The following is a 22,677-nucleotide window of genomic DNA, read 5'->3' on the forward strand; positions in this document are numbered from 1 at the left end:
AACACTTACTGGGTCCAGGAATTTAGAAGTGTCTTGTACCCACAAACTCATAACAATACTAAAACACTAAAACCTAGTAATAAAATGAATCCTTTCTCCTTGTTGATGGGACCATGTTTATTTGAGGCCATTTTAAATCTATACTTTCCAGTGAATGTTTACTCCCTCCACCATATGCTCAAAAGAGGCAACAACTGATCTATGGAAAATTGCAGTCTGGATGAACACACAACAGGGGCTTTGTTTCTATCTTGGGCTTCGTTCGCAACATGAATAACACAGCACCTTGGTATATGATGATGTCATTGCCATGCTCCAGGGCTTCTTATTTCAAACGTGAAATGAAATTCTTAGACTCACTGAGAATGAAGATTAGATCAATCAGGCTAGACTAAGTAAACCTAGAAAATAAAAATGCTAACTAAATGAAAATGAATGAAAACCTTTCTGCAAACAATGGCAACCCAAGCACAGAAGTGTCCTGCATGCTGTACTTTCTAAGAGCAGACTGAAGATAGGATAGGTCATTGTCCTTGCCCCTTTCCCCACTTCCATTTCTGATAGAAAGTAGACTCATCAGAGAGATTGTTGGACACTTTGATTAGAATGTGTCTGAGTTAAAGTATACAGCATCACACGGAAGAGCTTTGGGTGGGAGGAAAGAGGTGTTCTACTTCTTTTGTTGTTATCTTTTGTTGCTATCACATGTCTGCTCCAGAGAAGCGGATACGGAGCAATGGTTCCAAACTACAAGAAAGAAGATTCCACCTAAACATTAGGAAGAACTTCCTGACAGTAAGAGCTGTTCGACAGTGGAATTTGCTGCCAAGGAGTGTGGTGGAGTCTCCTTCTTTGGAGGTCTTTAAGCAGAGGCTTGACGACCATATGTCAGGAGTGCTCTGATGGTGTTTCCTGCTTGGCAGGGGGTTGGACTCGATGGCCCTTGTGGTCTCTTCCAACTCTATGATTCTATGATTCTATGATTCTATGATCTTTGCTGTTGTATCATGCAATATGATATAAATTCCATTGTCTCTTGAGCATGGTGGAATCTGCTAATTGATGGAGAAAATAGACACTGATTAATGGGCAATTAGCAGCAGCCAAAAAATATTCACCCCAAAGCATCTGGAAGTTACACTCATCTGCAAGGGATGGAGGGGCCTGATTGAATTTTGGATTTTGCTGTGCTCAGACCTGTTAGATTAAGTGAGGATGCACCATTGGAACTACTACTGTTTGTACTTAAAATTTATTGCCAGCTATATGCTGGGTGCTGCTGCATAGAACATGGCACTGGCCCAGAGAGTATAACCCAGTACTGTTTTGTGCATTTGCTTCTGTTCCCCAGCAGTAGTTGCCCAATAAGTCAAACATATTTATTTTGATTTTGATTATTATTATTTCTTAATTGCTGCTCGTTTTCTTAATCACTACTCAAGTTTTAACTGGTGCTGTTGAAATTTAAGGGGGCATTAACTGGATGCTGATGATTTCTCCTGAAATTTTATACACGGCTTTGAAAGGGCAATTATGCCTTTAAAAATGGCACACAAATCAGGAAATAAAACAATATTACACATCGTTTTAAGTCACAGTTTGAATTAAATAATGCTTTAAAGTGAATGAGCAATGTGTTGGGGGCAGGCTGCTCAAAAGTCCCTGGAGTGTTCCTGACCCACTCCTTCAGTGTGCCAGAGAAGTCGGCAGTGGCTTGCTTCCTGTTACATGCTGCCCTTTGTTCTTGGCTTGCCATCATGGTTTGGTTAGGAGAGAAACAGTGACGGCCAGTGAGGCGGCATGGGGTAGGGCACTGTTGCACCACACTGCATTGGAAAGCTATGAGTCCCCCACCTGTTCTGCCTCACCAGCTGCTAGTGGGGAAAAAACAAAGCATGAGTACTGATTTGCTGCAATGGCATGCCAGCCTCTGGTTTGTTTCTTCTGCTGCAGGGGAAAGAAGGGAACAGGGGCGAAGCAACTAATAAACATTTTAGCAGTGGCTACTTGCATGCCACACATTATTGAAGCGTTGTGTGCAAACTGGGCCTATAATTCTTCACCTGTAAGATCATTCTATAATTCTATCAGATTTCTAGAAGAGAACCAGCAGGCTGAATATCCTATTGCTTGGGACAGGAGGAGTGTGAAATGCCCTATACTAACTTTGCAAGCAGGTTTGATGCTTCAGATATGAGATTGAAATGGACCTGAAACTGGAGCCAGTGAAATGGTGGCATCAAGTCAGATGTTCTGCATCACTACCAGCAAAGAGGAAGAGGAGACTCAGCACTGTTATCTGATGGAAGACCCACATCTCCTAGAACATCCAAAATGTTTTAGCCTCTTCATGCTGTTTATGTCATGTGTAAATATTAATGCAAAACAATGTGGGAGTGAAATCAAATGCACATTCTAGATGATGGCATTACCATCTGGTGAGATTAAGCAAAAACTGATTTTTACATGTGAAATTCTTTTTTTTTTTAATAAGAGGGAAGGCTTAAATGTCTTAGGAAGCATACCTGCTGTAAAAGCTCAGTGAGGTTATACAATGTTTAGTGGGCAAGCCTGAACATTTTTTTGCATGCAAGGTATAACTGAGACATTAGGAGAACCCTTCATGAGCTTATATCTATAACCATACATATATTGTTAGAATCTGATATCGCAGTATTGTAGTCTGCTGCTATTCTCCTACTTCACTTGTGTCCTTTATAGCTTGTCATCTTGAATCTTTCTGTTGTGTTTTTTCCTCTCTCCCCAGTTGCGACATCAAGATTGATTAACCCTAGAAGAAGCTGGTGATGTGACTCCAGTTCCAGTTTATCAACTCATTTCTAAGGATAAATCAGCACTGTGAGTTTTGTATGATGTTCTCAAAGCATTCTAAATAATCTTTAGCTTATCTATTAAGCTTAAATACTGTAATCAAGTTTCATTGCTAGCGAAAAGAAACCAGTCAGACAAATGAAAATGGTTGGTTCACTATAATCCTGAAAATATTTGGGAGGAATGGAACACAGCAGTCTGGCAATTGTTCCATAAACTTAGAATTGTAGAGTTGGAAGAGACCCTGAGGGCCATCTAGTCCAACCTCCTGCAATGCAGGAATCTCAGCTAAAGTATCCATGACAGATGGCCATCCAACCTCTGCTTAAAAACCTCCAAGGAAGGAGAGTTTGCAACCTCCCCAGGGAGACCGAGTGGCCCACTTTATCTCACCCTGTGTGCTCTTCTGGAGATTCTTCGGACCCCACCCCAAACCAATAAGGAGGCATATGGGGATAGCAGTGGGGAAAGCCCCTTTGTGCTAGTGGATGTCCTTGCATGTGTTTACACTAGTGGGACCTTTTGACTGAATCCTGCTAAGAAGCTCCCTCTTTCTGAGAATGCCGTTCTGTTCTATATTATGACAATACTGACACTGTAGGGCTATATGGATATTCAGTTAGAAACTAATAGTGCCGTCCTATACATGTCTACTCAGAAGTAAGTCACTTGCCTTTCCTTGGCTTATTCCTAGAAAAGTAGGTATAGGATTTTTTGCAGCTTAACAGCACATATTAACTTTCTTATAAGTTACATTTAATTCAGTGAGGCTTAGTCCCAGATCATGGGATTGCAGCAAGAACGTTTCATTGAACTCAGTGGCACTTTTCAATATACATGCGCAGGACCATGTTATAAAAGAAGCACATTTTAACACTTGATACTAGAATTGCATTGATAGTGAATTATTCAAGGGAATATAAAATTAGTAGTTGATCTGTCTGCAGTATCCTTCATGGCAGGAATCATTTTCTGGTATTCTGATTGCACCCCCTCCCCGAACAGAAATTATTTGCATTACACAATCAAGCTCATTTTCAAAATATTTTGTATGTGCATCTGAGTCTTACTCATTCATATAAGATGCAGAGATTATCTAAATGTTATTTTACATGGAAATGTGTATTGTGTTCTGGTGATGCACTGTTACTTTCCACAACGTGAGCTAAATGACCACATTACCTGCAACTCTCAAACCAGCTCACAATGATTTAAATCATATTTCATTAGAGTAAGTGTATTACTTGAATTGCATGCCCTTAGCTATTAAAGTAAGAATATAGTCTTATTGACTGAAATGACAGAGGATCCTCAAGAATTCAGGTTTTCAAAATGTGGGATAAGTAGGAGAGTTACTTACTGGGTATTACATTGACAGTGAACTCCCATGGATGACACACAAGAATGGTTATTTCTCCATAGTCCTTATTGCAGAGGGACTTAAGGTTTAATATTTACTTGCATAGAGGACAGTATGATGCATTTTTATATCTCCCATAAGTTCCTTTTAAATTTTATAGCTAGCAGCTGTTCCCAAATTTTATGTGTATAATGGCCTATATCTTATCAATTTAAAACAGAAGGCATTTTCATACGGTCTGTGCCAACCATTTTATTATAATTATTAATTCAGTGCATCATAAGTATGACCACTTACTCAATCATTCCTATTGCACTGCATTAATCAATTAATATTACACTAATTTGTATTTTGGTGTGTGGTGTAAATTGAAGAGAGACAAAAATGTGATCTTTCAAATATCCTTAGTCATGCTTTAATGTGTTCTTGAAAGTGAGTTCTTGCTAATACTTAAGTAATCAGACATTTAAATGTCTGTCTTTGGAAGATTAAAACACACTGAAATCCTGATCCTATAGATCTTTGCAATAGTCACATGCAGAGTTCATCCACACTTCTGGTTGAGCTCTGTACCATAAACTCTTGGTACAGGTCAGAGAGGTTTCTCTTTTGTCCCACCACTTTCCCTGGGAAAACCCGCTCTTTATGATGCTGGCTACGTTGAGTTACCGAAAACTCATGCACAAAATTATTGCACTGTGAAATGATGTGTTTATTTTCCTTCTCTAGACTTGCCTAATCTCTGCAATGCAAAATAAAATTAGATTTGCCAGATGTCTGTGCTTCACTCATATAGGACATTGTGTTATTTTGCAAATAGTAAAAAGCTAATGGGGCCAGCAACTGTTGCCAGAGTTTGCACCTTGCAGTAGGGCAGCCTATAATGCCAAGGGAAGGCTATGCCATGTCATCTCATTTCAATATTGGTAGAAGTCATCAAACTTCACATTCCTTAGCTATTAAAATATATGGATTACCACAATACAGCAGCACTTCCAGATTCCAGATTGTGCCCATGCCTGCATTTGTATAGCCTGTTTTTCTTCCATCCCACATTGTTCATCTGATCTTTTTGACATGATTGCCATTTTCACACCACAGCTAGGTGTCACTTCCTTTCTTTTTGAGCCTCATTGCTGTGGAACTGTTCACCTTGGTATTACTCTGAAAGCCTCAGGGAAACAGCAGCTTCCTTGTAGGAGATGTGTGATTCACAACAGAAAAGGCTTTTTCCTGTCAATCCATCTTGAGCTAGTACTGAAATGAAAACAAAATCAATGACACGCACCTTGGTATATGCGACTAACTACAACTCCCCACCCGTCACTGTCTATTAAAACCACGTTGGCTATGCGTATAATTGCATCTATTGCAGAATAGAGTAATTGTTGGCTAGCTGCGATTATGTAATGTGACCTTGTGCAGGGCACTTACTTACGGTCTTAGGTTCCGAATATTGCAACTGATTTTAACTTGTTATTTTTTTCTAATTGCAGTAGTGTGATTGAGCATGCCTCTGTGACCCACCTGAAATTCAGTTGTGTTTGCATCTGAGAGATTGTCCCGCTTTTTACAAAGTACCATATGCCTCAGCTCTGTGGAGCTACATGGCAGGAGACAAGATGCATTCCTGCTCCATAATTGCATAAGCCAGCTGAGAGCTTCTGTCCTCAGTTGGGCTCCCAAGCATATTGGAACAATCCTCATTTACTTTCTGCAGTAGTCCCACAGAACAACCCTTCCCCTCTAAGGCATCAACACTTTCACCAAATGCATAAACCAGAGGAACAAGGAAAGCAGATGGAACCCCTACATATCTGTTCCACCCCCCTCCCAGTTCATCCTCAGCCATCCTGCTGCTTCCTGCGGGCTACTGGACAACAGCACATCTTGTATAGTGGTGGAGTTAATGGGCTCATCTCTGCTGTTTCTGTCCACATGCCTTTCATCTCTCAGCCCTCCTTCCCTTGCTTCTTCCTGCCACCCTTTGCCTTAATATCCCAGCCAAATAGAACAAATGCACTGCTCACCTTAGTATTTGTCTTCACATTTTGTGTTACAGAGAACAAATCACATCTAATAAGGTAGCAAGCTGGTAGAAGGCAGAGGCATCTTTCCCTATTCCATCCAGAGATGCTGCCCAAGGTGCTGCAGAAAGGACAGAAATGGGGGCGGGGAGATTGTGCACACAAGTCAAAGCTTGTGAGCGAAGCCAAGGAAGTAGCTACCTTAGTATTAAATGTGCACCTGCATGTTGGCAACTAATTTGTTTTTATTCTTATTATTACACTATGAAATTTCCTGAACCATAAAGAAGGAAGCGGTTCAGAACTACTTCCTTCTTTCTGCATTAATATATCAATATAATCATAGTGTTATTCAGAGCCTCCTTTCACCTGTACTGTACACATGTTTGCCTTTTGCTCACCACGAGCCAAAATCTGCAGTCCTTTATTTCATAAGATCTTATTAAAGCTTTTTCATAATACAATAAGATCAAAGAAACGAGTCTAAGCAGAAACAAAATGGAACGAAAAAAAGAAAATATAGAGTCCTTTCTCAAATGTAGCTCTTAACTCTTGTCACACACAGAAAGAGGTGGATCCTCCCAGCTCTCACCTGGGAGCGTTCTTTTCTTCTCCCAGTCTCTTGCCCTGGGAGATCTTTGCTTCCCTGCTTTTCATTTAAGGTCCTTCTGCCAACCATCCACTACCTTCATGTGTGTGTAATCCATGGATCCTGGTAACAGACCAGAGGATACCAAATAAAAATTAAAGAAAATAGAAAGAAAAGAAAGAAGAAAAATAAATAGGACTTCCAATTTTCTGTCAGTTACATAAAGGAAATTAATAAAAACATTCACTCTTGGATATTCTAATTTCTGTCAAGCAATATTTCCCCAGTTTTCAGACCAAAAATGTCTCAAATTCATTCCTTTTCCATTTCACACAAAACGTCCAAAAGGGATTATTACCATTAATAAATGTCAGCAATGTTTTTTGTCTAATCAAACATATCAACTTTGCCTCCAATAACTTCAACAAACCATTCTTCAAACATTAAACAATAAATACATATAGGCATTCAAGGGTTATTATTACTGACCCCCATGTATCCCAATCAGTCAAAAAGTAATGGTAGCTGTGTTGACCCATAAGAATTCCAAAGTCCATATTAGAGACTGCAGTGTTAAGCAGTATGTAAATTTCTGAAATAAATAAAACAAGTAAAGCATAATTGGGAAAACCTTTAAGTGGAGAAAGCCAAATTATTTCCCTGCCTTGGACCCTATTGTCTCATTGAAAAGGAAGAAAATTAATTTCTGGCTGGGGATAGCAAAACAGTTTGAGCCACCTATGGCTCCAGGTTTGCCAAGGAAGAGCAATATGAGATGCAACATGCCTTACAAAAGAGGGAAGCTATTCTTATTATACAAGCACCTGGCGATAAAACAGTGCAATTAAGTTTTCATTATCAAAGAAAGTGAAATACTAGTACTGAAATTTCATTGCTAGCCAATATTCTCATGATGCCCTTATTCAAGGAGAAAACAAGGAAGTACTTTAAAGGAAATGTTAATACTGTGTTGAAAAGATTCCACACCTGAGAAGCAAATATAAATACAGTGCAGGAGGTGGTTTCTGAATAGAGTACGTGGTTTTTCAGTGTGAATTGTCATTGTGTAAAAAGGATGTGTCAGATCTTGATTTGGGTTACCCTGTGAAATATGAAATGACTTTTCTCTTTGCCCTTGACTGTGTTGTTAAAAGGTAAACACAATCAAAGGTAGAGTACACATAGTGGCATGGGGTGAAAGAATCCCTTGAAATGGCATTGTGCTTCTGCGAATGATGCAAAGAATATATGTATTTTCCCTCCTTTTCTTCAAATATTTTTTCCCTTATTGGATCAAAATATTTTTTTTTTTTTGGAATAATTTTTATTATTCGTTCCATAAAGAAAACCAAAATCAACATAGAAAAAGAGAAGAATACAAACAAGATATAGATAAAGAAAACCTACACAAAACACCAACAGAAAAAATACACAAAATTACTGTTTTTACAATGCTCCTATAACATAGCTGTTTCTTTCAGGACTTCCTTCAGCTTGGCCGCAAATCATTCGAAGCAATAAATAAAGTTACACGTTCCATTGGATCAAAATATTTTCAACTGGATACCAGATACACATTTACATACTATTTAAATTTCATGCCAATTTTCTTATTTAAAAGTATGGAATGGATTTTGGAATGTGAAAACTGAAATGGACCAGAAATGCACTGATTCATCCTTATTTTGCAGTGCATTTAAGTGCTGTCCTGCCCGCCATTCCGCCTTCTCAATAAGCAACAGTGACCTGCCTGCCAGAAAACTAGCTAGTATAGTGGCTTTGCCTCACCTTGACAGAGACTTCTTATTCTTATTCTAAAACTAATGGAGCAAACAACAACAACAACAACAAAAAACCCTCAAATCAATCAGGAATGACACTGGAGACATTTTGATCGAGTGGGAGACACCCACTAAGGGAAGAGGAAAAGAGATATTTTTTGTGTGGATTCCCCTCCCTGCAACCCCCAGCACTCCAATAATCTGTTTTGAGGGACCCCAACTATGCAGAACAGATTTCTGGATAGGTGTAGGGGAAAGGGGACATCAGCAAAAGTCATTTCTCCCAGTCCTCTTTTGGGGATGCATCTGAAGCAACAGTGCGTGGTGGACTAATTGGACCTCATCCTATATATGCCTAGTTCTGTAGATGTAATTGTAAGATTAGGACTCTAGGGCCCCAAAATTGGGTGCTTTCTACACACTCTGTCGTCCTGGAAACATGTATGGTTCAGGAAGACAAATATTATGTACTCGGAACAAAAGTTGCTCTTTTGACTTTTCTAAGGGTTATGATAGCTATTTCGGCATATTAACTGTTTCTAAATATTGGCTGTGCTGTATGCTATGTTTAATTGCTCTCCTTCTGCCACATTGGATGGCTGTTTTGTGGGTACTCTGTATAACCAACAGTTCTCCCTGTGTGGGGATAGAGCAATAAAAACATAAATGCATTTTCTTTCTTTCTTTCTTTCTTTCTTTCTTTCTTTCTTTCTTTCATCAGTCATTTTCTTTTGAAGAAATGCTTTATTGCCAACTCCCATAGTCAGTCCTAATATCACCTGATGCTCAGAATCTACTCCTCAGTATAGGGTGTATAGCTGATTTTCAGTACAGTAATGTTGGAAGAATTCAGCCACACTTAGTATAGAGAAGGCTGGCTCTTTATTTTCTGCAGTTGGGGAAAGAATAGTGTGCTAATTATGCAAGACAGACGCTGAAGTATGAATGAATAATTCTGAAGATGAAATGTGGTGTTTTTAATCCCATTAGCTAATAAGAAATATTTCCATCTGGAAAAGACCAGATCTTGATAGGTTTAATATGAATGTTTTTATATTGATTTAACACTTACCAATATTGTGTTTACTGCTGTGCAGTTGTTTACATGTTTCTGAAGCAACTGCTGCACACATTTTTCTGTGTTATGTAGTTGCTCTTTTAATTTTTGCACATTTATTTTTTGTTTGTATACTCACATTATATACTGCTGCTTATTTAACCGTGTTTCTATAGCTCTTGGATCTGTATAAAGGAAAATAAGCTGAGGCAACTGTGTTAAGATGTCATCACATATTGCTAGTTTGGAATGAGAATTAGAATTTGATCTCATTGATCACCTATGCCCCTTTAACTTCACTTACAATGCTGGCACTTACCCCAAATTCAGATTAGTTAATTGGGATTTCTATACCCATACTAGAGTCAAGATGCATTTGCCACCATCTAGAGCAGGCTTCCTCAGCCTTGGCCCTCAAGATGTTTTGAGACTACAATTCCCATCATCCCTGACCACTGGTCCTGCTAGCTGGGGATCATGAGAATTGTAGGCCAAAAACACCTGGAGGGCTGAGGTTGAGGAAGCCTTATCTAGAGACTTAACCTGTGTAGACAACATCAAGGAGTGCTCCAGTTCTCTGCTTCTGTGCATGTGAAACCTCCAGGATCTGACAAGTAGTCAAAACGCTGCTTTGGTTGAGCTTGGTTGGCCTAGTTACCTAGCAATTGCTTGACTTGCTGGGCCTTGCAAGGAAACATTCTGAATAGCCCCCAATAACTAATAATAAAGGCTGTGCCTCTCAGGGGTCCCTGGGGCTTTGGATTCAACATCTCCCAAGCCACTGATTTCTTACCTGTACCTGCCCCTCTTCACAGCTTTTACACAGGTTATTGCTATGAGGAAGACTGCTGGAGGTTGCTTTCCATGCTTCTGGATGCAGCAGGTGCCTTCACAGCAGTGGAAGATTATCCTCCACATTATCCTAATACTCTCCAGCAGCTCAGACCGGGGGTTAGGTTGGTCTCCATTAGAACCTGAAAGGGCAGGAGTTCCAAAGTCATTTCCCGATGACCTGTTTCTTGAAAGTGCATCCTGCCTTGTTTGCAGAATGTTTGTGAGGAAGTCATACAATGTCCATGGTTGATGGAGCATTTGTTCTGATTTGTGAGGTTATACAATGTCATTCAAAGCCATGGTTATCTCACACGTTTCCATCCATTTCCCTGTCACTTTCCTTACTTCAAAAAGTTCAGGAGCTTTCTGGAAGTGGGTTTGTTACAGAAGAGACCAAATCCACTTTAATTGCACAACCTGAATTTGCTGGTATGCAGCTGAATCCTGACTTCAAAATTGCAGCAATCTGAAAGCAGCCTAACTACTATTAATCATTCTATACCTGCTTTTCTGAAGTGGTAAAAGTGAGGATTTTTTACATTTTTACAAAATGTAAAAAATGGAATAATTTTTCTTTTGGTATGCTTTTCAGTATGCTGCAGATATCAAAAAAAGGAAGGTTAAAAAAGACTGCTGTAAAAAAGGAGGTAGAGACAGAGAAAGTGAGATACAGTGGTGCCCCGCAAGACGAATGCCTCGCAAGACGAAAAACTCGCTAGACGAAAGAGTTTTCCATTTTTTGAGGTGCTTCGCAAGATGAATTTCCCTATGGGCTTGCTTCGCAAGACGTTTAGTCTTCGGAGTTCTTGTGAGTTTGTTTCCTTTTTCTTAAAGCCGCTAAGCCGTTAATAGCCGCTAAGCCGCTAATAGCAGTGCTTTGCAAGATGAAAAAAACGCAAGATTAAGAGACTCGCGGAACGGATTAATTTCGTCTTGCGAGGCACCACTGTATTACGATTTCACTCTTCTCACTGGAAGAACACCAATTCTTTCCTATTTTCTGTGTTTAGATTGGTGCCTAGCAAAATGGATGTTTTACTAGGTTCCTGTCAAATTGCCTCTTTAGTACCTCATTAACCAACAAATACTTTTGAATATCAGGTCACAGGGATAGTGTTCCTGATGCCCAGAAGCTTCAGTAATTGCAGTTGCTGTACAGTGACTGCAGTGTAGCAGCAGTGGTCCTTTCCATTGTTGAATTGTGATGCCCTTTAAAGGGTATCTGTAGGGTTAATAAGATGCTAATACTAACAAGGAAAAAAGGCCAACATATTGCCTCTGTTTCTTAGGGTATTGTCTTGATGAATAGATTGGGGAAGGTTTGCTCATCTTTCAAGACCTTGATTTAAAATTTCAAGTTCAAATTTAATATGTGTTATTTGCAAAAACATAGTCCATATTCATTTTCTGTTTATGAAAACATATCACTCAGGATGGCTTGCAATATTTAACATTACTGCATTATGCAGTTGTTCCAAAACTGATAGAGTTATACATAGAAAGGATAGGGAACCATTTTAAATGATATGACCCAAAGTAACAAATAAAGAAAAGAAAAAACCCAACCCAACCTGCTGGTGAATTCTAGCTGTGCAGAAACTTGGTGGCCCTCACCATTGATTCTGTCAGTGTCTCCAGCTAAAAAGAATGACCATAGCTGCTTTAGAATCTGGATCTGACAGCAACAGTAAGGATATTGAAAGTGAAATAATGACCTTTAACATTGACAATTATACTACTGGCACCATTTGTTAGATCATCTGTTTATTGACAAAGCAACTGAAAAGTAAATACACTTTTTAAAAATCTCTCTGTTCAAGAACACTGTGAGTGACACCAGCTTTGTGTTTTCTGTGCTTCAGTTGCCAGTATAATAACAGTCACAAGGAAGTAATGACTACTGTGTTTGTTTATATTTCCTATATGACCCATAAGATTTCCGTAGCAACTTACATTGTTGCTTTACTCACCAAACCTCATCCATTCTACTAAGAGATACTAACTTGGCTTCACTAGGTGATGTATTTCCTCAGGTACTGGAGTGCAGCAGGTATCTCCAATTCAAGGATAATATGGTAATATACATAAGAGAGAGGGGACTTAATGCATGTTTTGTTCCTGGGTTCACACAACTTGGGAAGACAGCCAACAAAGAAATAAATCTATAAATGCAAATGTTAAAAAAATAAAATTCACAACACAGCATGGAAAATGACAAAACAGGAGTGTGCTGCATCTTCTCAAGAATAACAAAACAGAAAATAGTCAATAACACCCAGAAACTACTTTCATATACAGCAAACACAGGATGGAAATTATTTTAGCTTACACACTGTTTTAGCATTCACAAAAGAGCAGAATCTGGGGGGTGGGGTGGGGGTGGGATATAATAAAAAAACCTGCTTAGAGTGTTTTGGCCATTGGAGTTACATTTAAGTATACAATACTATTATTTATTTAGTATTGTAGTACTATAATATTTATCATATATTTAGTTAGCAAACAAAATACTTTTGTTTGTTTGTTTAAATGTGCTTTTAGTCTACTCTTACTTGATAACAAGCCCAAGGCAGGGTACAATAGAGTACAGCAAAACATAAAACAATCCAACAATATAAGTGTCAGCATAGATGAAATACAAAACCATAACAGGGATAATACAGCAATAAAGCAGCCAACCATATGAGAAAACAGATGTATTTGCAGTTGACAAGAAAAACTCAGTACAGTATCTGAGGGGAGGGCATTCCACAGTCATGGTGCTGCAGCAGAGAAGGCCCTTTTATAAGTCACCACAATGGCATGACTACCACAAGTCCTCCCCTGCATGTCTCAACTCTGGGCTGTTTAGGTCCCAGTTGTTTAGAACTTAATATGCTATTAGAAGCACCTTGACAGCCATTGTAACTCTGTTAGGACAATTGTTATATGGTCTTGATAACTGCTCAACAACTGAGCAGCTGAAGCTTTGGGACCATTTTCAAGGGCAGCCCATTAAAATATTTTCTGGGAGTTCACCAGTACACATGGGTGTAGTGGCTAGGCTATTCCTTTCCAGGAACTACTGTAGCCTGAGAACAAGTTGACGCTTGTAAAAGGCACTCCCGGCAAGCAAGGCACCTTGCACCCCCAGTGACAGTGATGCATCTCTGAGCATCCACAGACTATGAACCTGCTCTTCCAAAGGGATTGCATGCATGACCAAAACCTGGATTGACACCTAATTCCCAGACCCACAAGGTCTCTGTCTTGTCAGGATTCAGTCTTGGCTTATTGTCCCTCATCCAGCCCACCGCAGCATCCAAGCACTTTAGAAGACATCTGAAGGCAGCCCTGTTTAGGGAAGTTTTTAATGACTGATGTTTTAATGTATTTTTAATATTTTGTTGGAAGCTGCCCAGAGTGGCAGGGGAAACCCAGCCAGGTGGGCGGGGTATAAATAATAAATTGTTGTTGTTGTTATCCAGAACTCACACAGCCTCACCTGATTCCAGTGTCCAGAAAAAAAATAGAACTGATTTCAGCATGTTGTAGTGGCCTGGGTGGTGTGGCAGAGCCATGGAAAGCACCCCCTCTAACACTGGCATCACCATAGGAGCCAACTCCAATAAACAGCCAGCCCAATAAAATATTTGAAGTGGCCAAACCTCCCCAAAGCTGATGGACATTGCCATTCAAATGGTGTGCGTGCACTGTGTCATGTGATCTATTATGTGGGGCAGGGCATACCTCCCTCCCTAATGTTTTGTTCAGGTTGGCACTCCTGGACATCACTGTAGCTCATCAGTATGGGGCTGGGATGAAGTAGGACAGTGGCAACATTGGGGCTGCCCTGACCTTGAGCCACTACCGTATTGATGACACTGCGCTCCAAAAATTAAGGACACTACCCTAATTTAAAGGTTGTATCCTGGGCAACAAATGCAGATCAGATCCAAACAAAACAAGCAATGGTTTCAATGAGAGTGTGTGCTTAACTCTTCAGTAGATAAGAACAGGACTTAACAACGCTTAATATTGGTTGAATTGTGTTCTTTTTCATTGTAACAAAGTCATTACTCATCCTGATGGCAACCGCAATAAAAAATATCTGGGTTTTTCTTGTAGTTTGTGAAATGGTTCACAATTGGTTCTAGCTTTAGTGTATAAACAGCAGCTTATGGGGAAGTTTCCCCAGCACATCTGGGTTGTGTGCTAGAAAATTAGGTGACCACTGTCCACGTACTGTGCTCCACACTAGAACAATTCTAATTTGAAAAGTAGTGCTTGGAAATGGAGATAATTGCAGGGCCGTTTAGTGAGGGCAGCGTGAAACTTTACTCTCACTTCAGCTTTAAGTGTAACGCTTGATCGCATCATGTAGAGAGATGCATTAGTGGCCACTGTATAATCTCAGCAATATGACCAATTGCTGAAGGGATGAATTGTTCCAAAGAACTAGTGCACAGAAATAAAGCCAATAGGCGATGTGTTGGTCTGCAGTACAATCTTCCTGCTGTGATAAAGGGTTCCAGTATTTGATACCAGCAGCTCTCACAGTCATCGTCCATGAAAGAAGGTTTATTCCCTCCACCTGCAATGTTTGCAACTGATATTATTCACCCTGGTTAGGAAGGGGAATTGTTTTTTTCCTAGCTGCTGGGGGGGGGAGAGAAGTATTTTTCAAACCTAATTACTGTGTTTATAGATATACTTAATGATCAAATAATCATTTGTTGAAAACTGTAATAGACATGATTAACAAACATGATCTTATTGTACCATATTTCTTTGAGACTTACAATTATATCCCACTTCCTAACCAAAAAGGTAATTCAGCTTGCAATAAAATAGGACAAAATACGTACAAAATAACAATGCAAGAACAAATATAAGCAACCACAAAAGCATTAAAAACAATCTTCTCAATACTCAAGTAAAATAGCCAAGACCACAAAAGCCTTAAAGTGGTTTTTTGGGGGGGAGGGGGGAATAATTGTGTTGCTTGCAATCCTGCTGTTGGGTTTCCTTCTTTTAATTACAGGCATGGCTGGGATGATTGTTTTTACTGGGACTGTAGCACATAGGAAGGTTGGGGTTATCTCCCCCCCCTCAACCTTTACAAAAATGGACTGTGTGACCCTCAGAGTCCCTCCCAACTCTACAACTCTATGATTCTATACCCTAACTGTAGTGCTGCAGTTAGGAAAAACTCCCATCTGTCCCAACTGAAGCTTCTAACCCCACCTCCTAACCCTGCCATGCCTTTTGTGTGTGTATGTTTTTAACAAGATTGTGGTGGGAGAAGAAATAGTTAAACTTTCCCTTGCAGTGTGGTCCCATTAAAAAATTGCCCCCCCCTTTAATTACAATGTGGTTGCAAGTGCTGCATTTAGTGCCACACCTAAATACAGGGAATCAGGGAACCAACTGAAATTCTCTTAGCAAAGTGTTCCAAAGAGCAGGGGCTGCAATGGAGAAGGTGGAGTCCCCTGTGTTTTGGCCTCTCCTACTGATCTGAAGACATAAGCATGGAGGAGGACATGTTACTCCTGGTATCCATGAACTTTAATGGGGGGGGGGGCACTCATTCAACCACAGCTGACAGGTGGTGGAAATAATATACATTTAGCATTATAGAGAAAGGTATAAAACAGAGGGGGGAGGCCAATAGGACCTGCTTCCACCCTTTCTGGTAAGGTAAACCAGTTGTGTCCTCCCCCAAACTATCCAATAATTGCTTCCACCGCACCATCTGTAAACCTTTACAACCCCCTGGTGGGGTAAAGTCTGGAAAGTCAATGCAATTGCTTTCCAAGGTACTCCAAGGCTGCCAGATCCCTTTCACTTTTCTTGGGAGGGAGAGCTAGTACCTGGCTCCTTGTCTCTCCTAGAAATTAGAGCAACCTGCTTTTCTCTGTCAACCTCAGTCCAGTGTCTCAAATGACTTAGGCTTGGGGTGGGTGTGTTCACACTAATCCTGTGAGTTGGCAACAATGCAGAGACACAACTGTTCAATTACGGTATATAACATTTATTAAGAATAAGGAAGGCAATGGGTATAACGAAGGGACAGAGCAGAATACTTCCAAAACAAAAGGTGCTCTTTAGCTGGAGTCTACCTGATCCTGCACTAGTTATTTACTAGTCTCTGCTAGATCTCTTCATGAGCAACACAGCATAGATGGTCAGTTGCTGGCTTGCTGCCCACATTTGGGTTGAGTGACAGCTGGTACTTTGTCAGCCATTCAGAGCACGGGTCAAATTGAGGGCAAGAGAGCATGGTCTTTCTCCACAGGGTGCAGAACAACCTGTATGAAATACAGTGGTACCTCAGGTTAAGTACTTAATTCGTTCCGGAGGTCTGTACTTAACCTGAAGCTGTTCTTAACCTGAAGCACCACTTTAGCTAATGGGGCCTCCTGCTGCTGCCGTGCCGCCGGAGCCCGATTTCTGTTCTCATCCTGAAGCAAAGTTCTTAACCTGAAGCACTATTTCTGAGCAGAGTCTGTAACCTGAAGCATATGTAACCTGAGGTACCACTGTACCACAAATGTCATACGTTCAAGTCTTAACACATGAAAACCAGAAAGCAACAGTCATTTGGCAGTTCCTTCTTAATGGTTTGAGATGTACTAACCTACAAAGAATTAATACTTCTATAAATCTTTCTGAATGTTTCTAAACATCTAGAGCAGGGGTCAGCAAACTTTTTCAGCAGAGGGCCAGTCCACTGTCCCTCCGACCTTGTGGGGGGGCCGGACTATAGTTTGAAAAAAAATAATGAACGATTTCCTATGCCCCACAAATAACCCACAGATGCATTTTAAATAAAAGGGCACATTCTACTCATGTAAAAACATGCTGATTCCCTGACCATCTGCGGGCTGCATTTAGAAGATGATTGGGCCGGATCTGTCCCCCGGGCCTTAGTTTGCCTACCCATGATCTAGAGCTATAGCCCATTGGTAGAACAGGCTGGTACTATAATTTATAAAATATACTGGGCATACAATAATCATGTACTTTCCCTAGTCTCTATTTACACACTTATTTACATACAGTATAGGTAGATTTGTTTTTTTAGGCAGTCAATATTTGTAGTATGTTCCAAACAGAAAGTATATCAAAGAAATAAAGGTGTAAGAGAGAGCATTTTATGTAAAATACTTGAGATCAATAATACTTATTTTATGCAATACCTTTAAGTGCTGTGTCAGCTGTATAATATACATTAATAGATTTCAAATGTTCAGTGATAGCCCCTTTCAGATATTCTTTGCATGTGAATGCTAGGGTACAGTACTGTTGCAGGCTTTGCTCCCAAAATTCATTCTGAGAGGAGCACTCTCTGTACAACAGCAGCAACCATGTAGAGAGGCAGAGCTCTACAACAAGGCTGCTAATGTTTTTGCAGGGATGAAGAAAAGCAGTATCAAGATTGGTGCCCTATGGGCGCAATGGCAAGGCTAGTCTGGGGCTCCCACCAGATTGCTTGCCCAGCCCAAACCCTGCAGCCTTTCGTATCAAAGCATTCGAGGCTACTTACTCATGTTATAAGACTCTTGGGACATGCCAGGAGAAAAACCAGGACATAATCTCTCCCAGGGACTATACGATTGCATCCTTAAATAATCAGATCTGCAAGTTATTTATGTTTGTATAGAGAACAATGAGAGCTAAACTAAGCTTTTAGGCACGACCAGAACGAAAACATAGTGAAATGTTAATCAAAATAATAACTTAATGAGGCAATCCAACCACTATGTCAAAAACTATTATTAATGTCCTTTTGCTTGTTGAACAATACAGAATTTAAGCCCTTGTTCTACAATTAATATTATATAATCATGAAATATAACTTTCTCAGTGAGGAAGAGTCCCACCCTCAGCATCATTTCAGATATTTCATTGAACTAAAATCCTAATGAGGTCTGGACTTTAAGAATATCTTGCAAAACCTAAATTCTAATGAGATATTTAAATTGAATAATTGTGAAGAATGGCAGTATTCTATAATAATGATAATGTTAGAGTACCGACATGTTTTTTATTGTTTAATTTCAGAATGTTCTCCGGAATTTTTAAAACTGGGGCAATCACTGTGAGTAGGGATGGAATTTTCAGAAATTATTGACCTTAACCGCCCGAATCATTTCTAATTCTTTTCTCACTCCTTCCTCTCAGTGATAAGTAAATCCACTGCTGGTTCCACTAAAAATACAATTCTCACATAACATATACATTTTTATACACATATTATATGAATAATATTATATGAATATTATTAGGAAACACTCCAGGTTTCCTAAAGTAACTGGCACACAACGGGTACACAGCATGTATGTCTTAGTGCACTTACAAAATTATGCCTCAGAAATAGAGTACAGCATGAGGCTTGGCTCCTCTAACCCTAACTGTGAGCTCCACAAGGTAATTTTGAGCAGTTCACAGAGGTTTGTTAGAGTGCTGGACATTTAGTTTTCCTTTTGGAATAAAGTCTGTTAAAACCCATTAAGCCGGTAAAAGCTTTTTGAAAACCCTTATTTTCCATATCTCATGGGCTATAATGCGTGCCCTCCATGCTTGGAAGACAGCAATGGCAATCAAGGGGAACAAATAAAGCCAATGACGTCAATTATAAGGCCAAATTATATGCTCAGTTGGAAGCTCAGAAACATAGGCACCTAAAAGGTAATGAAGGCACAGGGCCAGTTTCCACAGGGTGAGAGTTCCAAGCCTGGGGTGCCATAACAGAGAATGCCCTCTCTCTGCTTTCTTGACTTCACATGAGGGAGGAATCCAGAGAAGGGCTTCTGTTGCAAATATTAGGTGATGGGTAAATTGATTGATAAGGGTGCTGTTTTAGGTATGCTGGTACCCAACCATTGAGGTGCACCCTCCAAACCCCGGGAGTGAGCATGGTGTAGTGGTTAAGAGCGGTGGACTCGTAATCTGGGGAACCGGGTTCGCGTCTCCGCTCCTCCACCTGCAGCTGCTGGGTGACCTTGGGCTAGTCACACTTCTCTGAAGTCTCTCAGCCCCACTCACTTCACAGAGTGTTTGTTGTGGGGCAGGAAGGGAAAGGAGATTGTTAGCCAATCTCCTTGAGGCTCCTTAAGGAGAATGAAAGGCGGGATATCAAGACCAAACTCCTCCTCCTTCGTGCAAAGTCTTGAACCACCTGCAGGGATAGGAAACCAGTCTCCTTAACTAAGGGATTGCTTTGACAAAGTAACTGGGACAAGGAAGTGCTGCTTGCCTGAGCTCTGGCCATTGTCATTGCTATGGCATACTGCGAGGGCAAGGCAGCAGTGAGGTTAGTTTGGTGCAAATGCAGCAACAGGAGTGCCAGATTGGCTTGTGCTCAGTACACCACAGCAATGGCTGTGATGGAAGGTCAAGTAGGCAGCACTGCCAACTATTGCTGACTGGTCTGAGGTTGACAAGAGCTTTAGGGTTCTTTTCAGAACTACACAGCTGTATCATGGTTGACTGCTCTTCCTGTGTTCAGAAACAAGTTGGATAACTGGAGGAAACTCTGGGTGCTGAGCACTGTACAACTTTTTTTTAAAACTGCAAATGGTTGCACTAGATAGGGTCAGGAAGAGAACTGGAGGAGTAGAAGCAGAAGTGTAAGTCAGGTAAGGTAAAGGTAAAGGGACCCCTGACTATTAGGTCCAGTCATGACCGACTCTGGGGTTGCGGCGCTCATCTCGCTTTATTGGCTGAGGGAGCCGGCGTACAGCTTCCGGGTCATGTGGCCAGCATGACTAAGCCGCTTCTGGTGAACCAGAGCAGTGCACGGAAACGCTGTTTACCTTCCCGCCGGAGCGGTACCTATTTATCTACTTGCACTTTGACGTGCTTTCGATCTGCTAGGTTGGCAGGAGCAGGAACGGGAGCTCACCCCGTCACAGGGATTTGAACCGCCAACCTTCTGATCAGCACGTCCTAGGCTCAGTGGTTTAACCCACAGCGCCACCAGTGTCCCTCGTAAGTCAGGTACACAAGGCCATTTAAGAAACTCTGTGAATGTAGCTAGGTAAGTGGTGGCATGAAGAGAAAATCTTTAGAGAATGTGAGTGATCCGCTTCAAGCAGTTGCTTTCATAGTTTTAAATATTGTGAAGGGAGCAAAACGTAGGACAGCACTTGGAAGTGCTATGCCAGTGGTCATTGTGTCACAAGTAAATGGTTTTGGAGTGAGAGAGAGAGAGAGAGAGAGAGAGAGAGAGAGAGAGAGAGAGAGAGAGAGAATAAAAGAAATGAATAGAATGGTGGAGTGGGAAGGGAGGATTATATGACTTTTATTTCAATGCATACCCTTTCACTGAACTGGGGGGAGGGAGACATACCTGATGTAAAGGGGTGCTTATTCAGTGTGTTAAGTCATGCTCAGGTTACTGAGAGTACATTTAAATGACAAGCAGTTGCATTCAGGCTACTTCTTTTGATGGTGTGTTTGCCTGTAAAGGCCCACCATGTACTGAAAACCTACAAACTGGATGGCCATTGTGTGACTGCTTGGTCATTTGAATCTACCCTGGGTATGTGCAGTGAACTCTGAACTGTACTGGCCTCTTTGCTAGCTAAGAAAACAGGTGCTTGCTTAAACTTATGCATTTACATGATTACTAAATGCTAGATGAAACAGGAGTGTTTCAAGAGCAATGGTAGCTGTGGCCTCTTTTCCTTTCCTCGATTAGTGCAGGATATTGATTAAGATTAGAGTTTGGCTCTACAAGACCCTGATTCAGTCAACTCAGCCATTGGTTACTGAGAGATTTTATTCTCTTATCCATAAAAATGGTACAGCATTATTGCACTTGTTATTTAACACTCTGTGTGAAGCGCTTTTAGTGCTTAGGGGAAAGTGGTATATAGTAAAGGTGTGCACTGACCACAAGATTTAGTTCAGACCTTGGTTTGCTACTTTGGAAAACAGCCCATCTCCGTCTGAGGCATGCTTTGACTTGAGGTCCATCTAAGTCTGCTTTGTCCCCTGCCCCTTAGTCATTACTGATATTTTTTTTTTAAAAAAAAACAACCTAACAGCTATTTTTCCTGGGTGAAATTTGCAGGCAATGTTACTGTTTCTGACAAATTTCAGAAAGCAAATTTCTAGCAAGTGCAGCAATGACAGTTTTGGGTTCCACATGCTTTGTGTCCCCTTCACTATTGGGAAATTTTTAAATAGGCATGATAAAGAAAAAGAAAAACCTAGACGTAGATAAAACTTTAGGGGTGTGCATACCACCCCTGCTGCCTCAATATAAATGATTGCATAAACAAACCATGTTTAAATTCAGTACATATTTTGTCGTGATGTTCCAAAATCCAACATATCGTTATCTAGGTCCTTGTAGGATATTGTTTAAGTGGCTGATAAGAGAATTTAGTACAAGAGCTTTTGTAGGTGGGCATTCATTTCCTATCCTCATAGTCACAAATTTGCTTTGGCCCTTTCAAGGTTATATGTGTCAGGGGCTCAGGAGCAGAGGCACAGGGGAGAGAGGAAACGGAGAGCGAAGGGGAAGAATCTGAGGGCAGCGTAGGGGAGTATGACAGTGGCCCGAGAGATTCCATGAGTTTCTCCAGCGATTCAGAAGATTCCCAGAGGGGGGCACAGATGGCCAGGGCAAGGGGGGGTCCCAGGGGGGACGCACCAGAAGCAAGGGGCCAGCGGGGACTCCCAAAGCAGCAGCGGAAGATCAGGACCAGTTCCCCCACCAGAGCGTAGTGGGGGGGGAAGAGTCCCATGTATCAGGGCCAGCGTCTCCTCCAGTAGGGAGAGAAGATGAGTCAGGGCTGACCACGCCTCTATCAGAGAGTGAGAGAACGGAGGGGAAGTCAGGTCCAGCTAGCCCCCCCCGAAGAGGGAAGCAGTGACAGGAGCAGTGTAACGGTCAGGAGAAAGGTTGCCGGCTGGGCGCGTGCGCCAAGTTCAAATGTACAGGCGCGCGGGACGGCAGAAAACCCGGATTGGGAACCAGGTCCTAAAGCCCGCCGGAGGCAGGGGGAAGACTCAGGGGACTCAGCGTCAGAAGAGTCTAGAAAGGGCAAGAGCCCAGTGGACAGGCGGACCCAGAGGAGGAAAGAGCAAAGGAAGAGGTGGAGCAAGGCTAGAGTCTTAAACTGGTGTCTGGGGGGAGGAGATTCAGACGGAGCTTCAGCGGTCTAGAGTTCAAGACGTAGAGCTGCGCGCCGCGGCTTTGA

General features: G+C 41.1%; 1 protein-coding gene across 13 annotated transcripts in view; it reads left to right on the top strand.

Moving 5' to 3' along the window:
* ATP2B2 (ATPase plasma membrane Ca2+ transporting 2) overlaps window positions 1-22,677 on the top strand; it is a 368,365-nt gene that overhangs the window by 143,550 nt on the left and 202,138 nt on the right. For all 13 annotated transcript variants that reach the window (XM_081847766.1, XM_081847763.1, XM_081847761.1 and 10 more), the window contains exon 3: window positions 2,768-2,859. The gene's annotated coding sequence lies outside the window, so the exon portion shown is untranslated. The remainder of the gene's footprint in view (window positions 1-2,767; window positions 2,860-22,677) is intronic.

Source organism: Podarcis erhardii (assembly GCF_964252035.2).
Source record: "Podarcis erhardii genome assembly, chromosome: 2".
In the NCBI taxonomy this organism is placed as follows: Eukaryota; Metazoa; Chordata; class Lepidosauria; order Squamata; family Lacertidae; genus Podarcis; species Podarcis erhardii.